The 8,565-nt window shown below is 49.2% G+C and overlaps 2 non-coding genes across 2 annotated transcripts; both read left to right on the forward strand.

Moving 5' to 3' along the window:
* Positions 1-8,162: 8,162 nt before the first annotated feature.
* trnav-cac (transfer RNA valine (anticodon CAC)) lies at positions 8,163-8,235 on the forward strand. Its single transcript has one exon. It is a non-coding gene; the product is annotated as a tRNA-Val (tRNA).
* A 10-nt stretch (positions 8,236-8,245) lies between these two features.
* Positions 8,246-8,318, forward strand: trnaf-gaa (transfer RNA phenylalanine (anticodon GAA)). Its single transcript has one exon. It is a non-coding gene; the product is annotated as a tRNA-Phe (tRNA).
* Positions 8,319-8,565: the final 247 nt, after the last annotated feature.

Raw genomic sequence — 8,565 nt, forward strand, 5'->3', positions numbered from 1 at the left:
TCCCACTCCAGTCCCACAGGTTGATCCACAGGCCGAAGTGGCCAAACCCGGGCCTTCCAGAACTGTCCCCCAACAAGCAGAGCGCCCTACCCGAGACACTAATAAGGAGCTTGGGCTCACCGGGAGCAGGGCTAAGCTTGCGGCAGCGGGCAAGGGCAATGGCAGGCGGCGCAGCAGTGTTTAAATAAAGGGGTGGGGGGAAGAGGTGGCTGCAGCTAAAGTTTGTTTGCTGTTGTTGTTTTGTTGTTCGTTTGTTCTTTTATTCTTATTGAAGTGATGTTAATTTAAAAGTTTAAAGTTTAATATAAAATGTTTTATTAAAGTGAACTACGTGTACAAATGTTTAATAAACTGCAAATTATTTTTTCAACTAAACCAAACTTATGTAGAGTCTCATTCGCAGAATAACAGGGGGAAGTAGTGAGCATGGCGGGATACAACGATCAAACGGCCCTTCAGCCTTCCATGCAAACCAGAGCATGCTGACGCAAGGCTCTTGCAATGGCATAACGTCCACGAGGTCTCCTCCCCAGTCATCCTGCGGGGTGTAGTCAGCTTAACATTGGTGAAAGGAAAAGTAATGGAATCCCTACCAAAGGACACATAGAAACTGTGGTGTATGTAGCACACAAATCACTGACTCCACACGGTCTGGTGTAAGTCTAACTGCTGTGACCCTCGTCCTTTATTGTTCAGCTCCAGAGTGCCTCCCAGGTGTGGTGGTCAGCCTTATATAGTCCTTGTTACAGGTGCTACCAGGGCTTCCCACCGCAGCGCCCTCTGTGGTGTGGCATAGTACTTACATTGCATTTACGGTACTGGGACGATACACACATCATTACATAACATCACCTTCCCCCCCCCACCTGGACGCAGGACAACGATACACACATTATTACATAACATCACACTTGTCCAACGGAAGGCAGGTGGGCATAGACAGTGCGTTAGTATGGTACATATTATCTGGTACATTAACTGGTTATTGACTGGTCGCGGAACCTTGATTTCCTTGTTAGCCGTTATCATTAATTGTACTTCATCCATTATTTTACACAAATACAGTGGCCAATCAGCATAAAAAAGGTAATTCTTATTATAAATTCACTATCTCACATTAACATAGCTCATTTTAGACTCGCTCTGCCAAACAGAAGTCCTTTGTGGGGACCACCTCTTTGTAAGGCCCTTTTAAGACTCCCAGGTGCATTTCCTCTTTAAGGCGCCATCTTTGATGCAGGAGGATTCCACAAGGCTTCTGCTTGGGCGCCGCCATCTTTGATGCTCTGCAGCTCCGACACGAGGCCGCCGCCATCTTCTTCTCCGCCGCTCCGGATGCCCTCCGCCGTCACAGCCTCCGCTCCCCTCCGCTGCCACCTGACTTGCCGCCTCTCCTGCGGCCGTCGTGGCCTCTCCAGCGGCCGCACTTGCTGCCTCCCCCGCGGCTGCCATGGCCGCCCGCCCAACGGCCTCTTCATCTGTGGGGCTCTTCCGAACCGCCGGCCCCTGGATCCCTCAGCACCCCACCCGCAATGCCCCGCCGGCTCACTCCCCCACCCCACTAGGCCCCTCTGTGCAGGGCTGCTTGCCTGTGGGGGCTGAGGCTGCAGGGTCTCTGTGTGAGATCCGGGTCTGGGGCTTGCCTGTGGGGATTAAGGCTGCAGCTCCAGCTCGGTCGGCACTGCTCTCTGGGGACCCGGGGCATGGCAGCACCCCGGGAAGCAGCAGCCTGTGGAGGAATGAAGTCTTCCCAGCTCCCACGGACCGTCCCCATCCACCTCCGGCCGAGGAGCGTCTGCCCATGGCCTGCAATGACCCACAAAGGTAAAGCGTGCGTCTCGTCCGCGTGGGATACCTGCACCATCGCTCTGCCGAGAACAGGTATTAGTTCCCTGGTGTAGGTACGCAGCTTCGCCGTGACCGGGACCAGCTTGGGTCGTGCAGCTGGGTTAATCCACAGTTTATCAAAAGTTCTCCGACTCATCAACGACGGACCCGAGCCCGTGTCCATTTCCATACTCACTGGGACTCCGTTGATTTTTACTTCACTTATCACTGGGGGCGAATCGTCGGTGCACGTATACAGTCCAAGCACCTCATCTTCTTCTACCTGCTCCTCGCTGAACAGTGGATCATCCCCCATCTCCTCAGCCACATGGTGAGTCCGATTTCTTTTACACATACGCTGAAGGTGGCCTTTAACGTGGCAGGTATTGCACGTATACTCCGCAAACCAGCACTGGTGAGCTCCATGGCTTCCTCCACAGAGCCAGCATGGTGCTGCTTGATTGGCCCCCCTCGGCGGACTCTGAGCTCCAGGACCCCGAGGTCCGTGCTCTCTGCCCCAGGCAGAGCCACGTTCTGCAGTTTTGTCCGTGGTGGGCGCTATCCTGTGGACAGTGCCTGCCGGGTTCGAGACTGTGTGGATCATTTGCTTGGTGCTGCAAGTCGAGGTCATATATGCCCGGCTGATGGCGATGGCCTTTATCAGAGTGACTGTGGGTTCCGTGGCCAGCAGCTTGTGAAGGAGGCCCTCGTGGCCAATCCCCATGACGAAAACGTCCCGCAAAGCCTCGTCAAGGTGTGCCTCAAAATCACACGGCGCCGCGAGTCTCCTGAGGTCTGCAGCATATTTGGTGACATCCTGGCCCTCAGATCTGCAGTGATGGTAAAATTTGTATCTGGCCGTGAGGATGCTCGCCTTCGGTTTCAACTGGTCATGAATGAGTTCAGTCAGCTCCTCGTATGACTTGTCCCTGGCGCTCCCAGGTGCCAGCAAATCCCTGATGAGACAGTAAACCTCATCTCCACAACTGGAGAGCAATATCACCTTACGCTTCTCTCTCATTGCGTATGTGTCCTCCATCAGGTCATTTGCTGTGAAGTAGTACGCGAGCCTTTCCGTAAAGGCCTCCCAATCATTGCCCACGGTAAAATCCTTTAGCGAGCCCAGAGTAGCCATGGTTGCGTGGAGTTCGTCCGCTTCCTCGTTGCCAATGTGGTGTATGTAGCACACAAATCACTGACTCCGCACGGTCTGGTGTAAGTCTAACTGCTGTGACCTTCGTCCTTTATTGTTCAGCTCCAGAGTGCCTCCCAGGTGTGGTGGTCAGCCTTATATAGCCGTTGTTACAGGTACTACCAGGTTTCCCACCGCAGCGCCCTCTGTGGTGTGGCATAGTACTTACATTACATTTAAGGTACTGGGACGATACACACATCATTACATAACAGAAACCAAAAATATAATAAGCCCCGACAACATCCCGGCTGTTGTGCTGAAGACTTGTGCTCCAGAACTACGCGCCTAGTTCCAATACAGCTACAACACTGGCATCTCCGGACAATGTGGAAAACTGCCCAGGTATGTCCTGCCCACAAAATGCAGGACAAATCCAATCCGGCCAATTACCGTCCCATCAGTCTACTCTCAATCATCAGCAAAGTGATGGAAGGTGTCATCGACAGTGCATTTACTCACCAATAACCTGCTCACTGATGCTCAGTTTGGGTTCTGCCAGGACCACTTGGCTCCAGACCTCATTACAGCCTTGTCCAAACATGGACAAAAGAGCTGAATTCCAGAGGTGAGGTGAGAGTGACTGCCCTTAACATCAAGGCAGCATTTGACTGAGTGTGGCATCAAGGAGCCCCAGTAAAATTGACGTCAACGTGAATCAGGGGGAAAACTCTACACTGGCTGGAGTCATGTCTAGCACAGAGGAAGATGGTTGTGTTGTCGGAGGTCAATCATCACAGCCCAGGACATAGCTGTAGGAGTTCCACAGGGCAGTGTCCTAGGCCCAACCATCTTCAGCTGCTTCAACAATGACCTTCCCTCCATCATAAGGTCAGAAGTGGGGATGTTCGCTGATGATTGCACAGTGTTCAGTTCCATTCGCAACTCCTCAGATAATGAAACAGTCCATGCCCGCATGCAGCAAGGCCTGGACAACATTTAGGCTTGGGCTGATAAGTGGCAAGTGACATTTGCACCACACAAGTGCCAGACAATGACTATCTCCAACAAGCGAGAATCTAACCACTGCACCTTGACATTTAACGGCATTACCATTGCCGAATCCCCCAACATCAACATCCTAGGGGTCACCATTGACCAGAAACTTAACTGGACCAGCCACATAAATACTGTGGCAACAAGAGCAGGTCAGAGTCTGGGTATTCTGCAGTGAGTGTCTCACCTCCTGACTCCCCAAAGCCTTTCCACCATCTACAAGGCACAAGTCAGGAGTGTGATGGAATACTCTCCACTTGCCTGGGTGAGTGCAGCTCCAACCACACTCAAGAAGTTTGACACAATTCAGGACAAAGCAGCCGCTTGATTGGCTCCCCATCCACCACCTTCAACATTCACTCCCTCCACCACCGGTGCACCGTGGCTGCAGTGTGTACCATCTACAAGATGCACTGCAGCAACTCACCAAGGCTTCTTCGGCAGCACCTCCCAAACCCACGACCTCTACCACCTAGAAGGACAAGAGCAGCAGGCGCATGGGAACACCACCATCTCCACGTTCCCCTCCAAGTCACACACCATCCTGACTTGGAAATATATCGTCTCTGGGTCAAAATCCTGGAACCCCGTCTCTAACAGCACTGTGGGAGTTCCTTCACCACATGGACTGCAGCGGTTGAAGAAAGCAGCTCACCACCACCTTCTCAAGGGCAATTAGGGTAAGGCAATAAATGCCGGCCTTGCCAGTGACGCCCACATCCCAGGAATTAATTTTTTAAAAGTCAGCATGGATTTCAAAAGGGAAAGTCTTGCTTGACCAACCTCATTGGAATTTTTGAAGATGTAACAGACCGTAGACAAGAGTAATGTAGTAGATGTAATTTATCTAGATTTTCAAAAGGCCTTCGAAATAGACTAATGAACAAAAACATAAGGAATAAGGTCAGTGCATATGGAGTCAGGGGACAAGTAGCAGAATGGGTCGCTAGCTGGCTTCAAGACAGAAAGTAGAGAGTATGGGTAAAGTGTAGTTATTCACAGTGGCAGAAGGTGGGTAGTGGTGTTCCACAAGGATCAGTGCTGGGACCACTGTTGTTTGCAATTTCTATTAACGATTTAGACTTTAGAACCAGAAACACAATTTCTAAATTAGCAAATGACACTAAATTGGGGGGAATAGTCAATACTGAGGGGGACTGCAACAAATTACAGGAGGACAAATCTTCTGGAATTTTTTGAGGATGTAACTAGCAGAGTGGACAAGGGAGAACCAGTGGATGTGGTGTATTTGGACTTTCAAAAGGCTTTTGACAAGGTCCCCACACAAGAGATTGGTGTGCAAAATCAAAGCACATGGTATTGGGGGGTAATGTATTGATGTGGATAGAGAACTGGTTGGCAGACAGGAAGCAGAGAGTCGGGATAAACAGGTCCTTTTCAGAATGGCAGGCAGTGACTAGTGGGATGCCGCAGGGCTCAGTGCTGGGTCCCCAGCTCTTTACTGTATACATTAATGATTTTAGATGAAGGAATTGAGTGTAATATCTCCAAGTTTGCAGATGACACTAAGCTGGGTGGCAGTGTGAGCTGTGAGGAGGACGCTAAGAGGCTGCAGGGTGACTTGGACAGGTTAGGTGAGTGGGCAAATGCATGGCAGATGCAGTATAATGTGGATAAATGTGAGGTTGTCTACTTTGGGGGCAAAAATACGAAGGCAGAATATTATCTGAATGGCGGCAGATTAGGAAAAGGAGGTGCAACGAGATTTGGGTGTCATGGTACATCAGTCACTGAAAGTTGGCATGCAGATACAACAAGCGGTGAAGAAGGCAAATGGTATGTTGACCTTCATAACGAGGGGATTTGAGTATAAAAGCAGGGAGGTCTTACTGCAGTTGTACAGGGCCTTGGTGAGGCCTCACCTGGAATATTGTGTTCAGTTTTGGTCTCCTAATCTGAGGAAGGACGTTCTTGCTATTGAGGGAGTGCAGCGAAGGTTCACCAGACTGATTCCTGGGATGGCAGGACTGACATATGAGGAGAGACTGGATCGACCGGGCCTGTATTCACTGGAGTTTAGAAGGATGAGAGGGGATCTCATAGAAACATATAAAATTCTGACGGGACTGGACAGGTTAGATGCAGGAAGAATGTTCCCGATGTTGGGGAAGTCCAGAACCAGAGGACACAGTCTAAGGATAAGGGGTAAGCCATTTAGGACCGAGATGAGGAGAAACTTCTTCACTCAGAGAGTTGCTAACCTGTGGAATTCCCTACCGCAGAGAGTTGTTGATGCCAGTTCATTGGATATATTCAAGAGGGAGTTAGATATGGCCCTTACGGCTAAAGGGATCAAGGGGTATGGAGAGAAAGCGGGAAAGGGGTACTGAGGTGAAGGATCAACCATGATCTTATTGAATGGTTGTGCAGGCTCGAAGGGCCGAATGGCCTACTCCTGCACCTTTTTTTTAATGTTTCTATGTTTCTAGGACATTAATAAACTTGCAGAATAGGAATATAATTGGCAAATGAATTTCAACACAGATAAATGTGAGGTATTATATTTTGGTAGGAAGAATAGGGAGGTCACTTATTACTGGGAGGGTGTGAGTCTGGGTGGGGTATGGGAACAAAGGGATCTCGGATACAAATACACACATCACTAAAAGTAGCGACACGGGTTAGCAAGGCCATAAAAAGCAAACCAAGCACTGGGGTTTATTTCTAGAGAGATAGAATTAAACAGTAGTGAAGTTATACTAAACCTGTATCAAACCTTGGTTAGACCACACTTGGAGTACTGCGTGCAGTTCTGGTCACCATATTATAAAAAGGGTATGAAACATTGAAACATAGAAAAATAGAAAATAGGTGCAGCAGCAGGCCATTTGGCCCTTCGAGCCTGCACCGCTATTCAATAAGATCATGGCTGATCATTCACCTCAGTACCCCATTCTTGCTTTCTCTCCATACCCCTTGATCCCTTTAGCCGTAAGGACGACATCTAACTCCCTTTTGAATATATCTAACGAACTGGCCTCAACAACTTTCTGTGGTAGAGAATTCCACAGATTCACCACTCTCTGAGTGAAGAAGTTTCTCCTCATCTTGATCTTAAATGGCTTACCCCTTATCCTCAGATTGTGACCCCTGGTTCTGGACTTCCCCAACATCGGGAACATTCTTCCTGCATCTAACCTGTCCAGTCCCATCAGAATTTTATATGTTTCTATAGAGGCACTGGAGAGGGTGCAGAGAAGATTTACAAGGATGATACCAGTAATGCGAGGGTATATCTATCAGGAAAGGATGAACAGTCTGGATCTCTTTTCTCTTGAAAGGAGAAGGCTGAGCGGTGACCTATTAGAGGTCTTTAAAATTATGAAAGGTTTTGATCGAGTGGATACAGAGAATGTTTCTACTTGTGGGGAAGAGCATAACTAGAGACCATCAATATAAGATAGTCCCCTCGAGCCTGCTCCACCATTCAATAAGATCATGGCTGATCTGGTCGTGGACTCAGCTCCACTTACCCGCCCTCTCCCCGTAACCCTTAATTCCCTTATTGCTTAAAAATCTATCTATCTTTGACTTGAAAACATTCAATGAGCTAGCCTCAACTGCTTCCTTGGGCAGAGAATTCCACAGATTCACAACCCCCTGGGAGAAGAAATTCTTTCTCAACTCGGTTTTAAATTGGCTCCTCCGTATTTTGAGGCTGTGCCTCCTAGTTCTAGTCTCCCCGACCAGTGGAAACAACCTCTCTGCCTCTATCTTGTCTATCCCTTTCATGATTTTAAATGTTTCTATAAGATCACCTCTCATCCTTTTGAACTCCAACGAGTAAAGACCCAGTCTACTCAATCTATCATCATAAGTTAAACCCCTCATTTCTCGAATCAGCCGAGTGAATCGTCTCTGTACCCCTTCCAAAGCTAGTATATCCTTCCTTAAGTAAGGTGACCAAAACTGCACGCAGTACTCCAGGTGCGGCCTTACCAATACCTTATACAGTTGCAGCAACACCTCCCTGCTTTTGTACTCCATCCCTTTCGCAATGAAGGCCAACATTCCATTTGCCTTCCTGATTACCTGCTGCACCTGCAAACTAACCTTTTGGGAATCATTTTAATGTTTTATGTTTTGCAGGTGAACTCCAAAAAGAGTTTCATGCACAAGGAACAACGTTTCTGTAGTGTAGCGGTTATCACATTCGCCTCACACGTGAAAGGTCCCTGGTTCAAGCCCAGGCGGAAACATTATTTTGGGGCCGAAATAGCTCAGTTGGGAGAGCGTTAGACTGAAAATCTAAAGGTCCTTGGTTCAATCCCGGGTTTCGGCAATATCTGGTGATTTTGCGTTTCCTTCATTTGCCCCTGTTCTGTTATTTAAAGGGGCTGCTCCTGAAATTCTGGCTGCACTTCAGTCCCACACTCCTGATCTTCGGGCACCCTGTGCGGAGGGGAGCGGGTAGGTCCGAGGGCCTCCTCGTAGGACTGCTCCTGGGCACGGCCAAGGGGGCCATCAGCCGGTCCAGGCAGCGGGCGGTCGAGGGGGTCGTTCAGCCAGACTGCCTGCCTCTCTTCCGC

This window comes from Pristiophorus japonicus, chromosome 16 (genome assembly GCF_044704955.1).
Source record: "Pristiophorus japonicus isolate sPriJap1 chromosome 16, sPriJap1.hap1, whole genome shotgun sequence".
In the NCBI taxonomy this organism is placed as follows: domain Eukaryota; kingdom Metazoa; phylum Chordata; class Chondrichthyes; family Pristiophoridae; genus Pristiophorus; species Pristiophorus japonicus.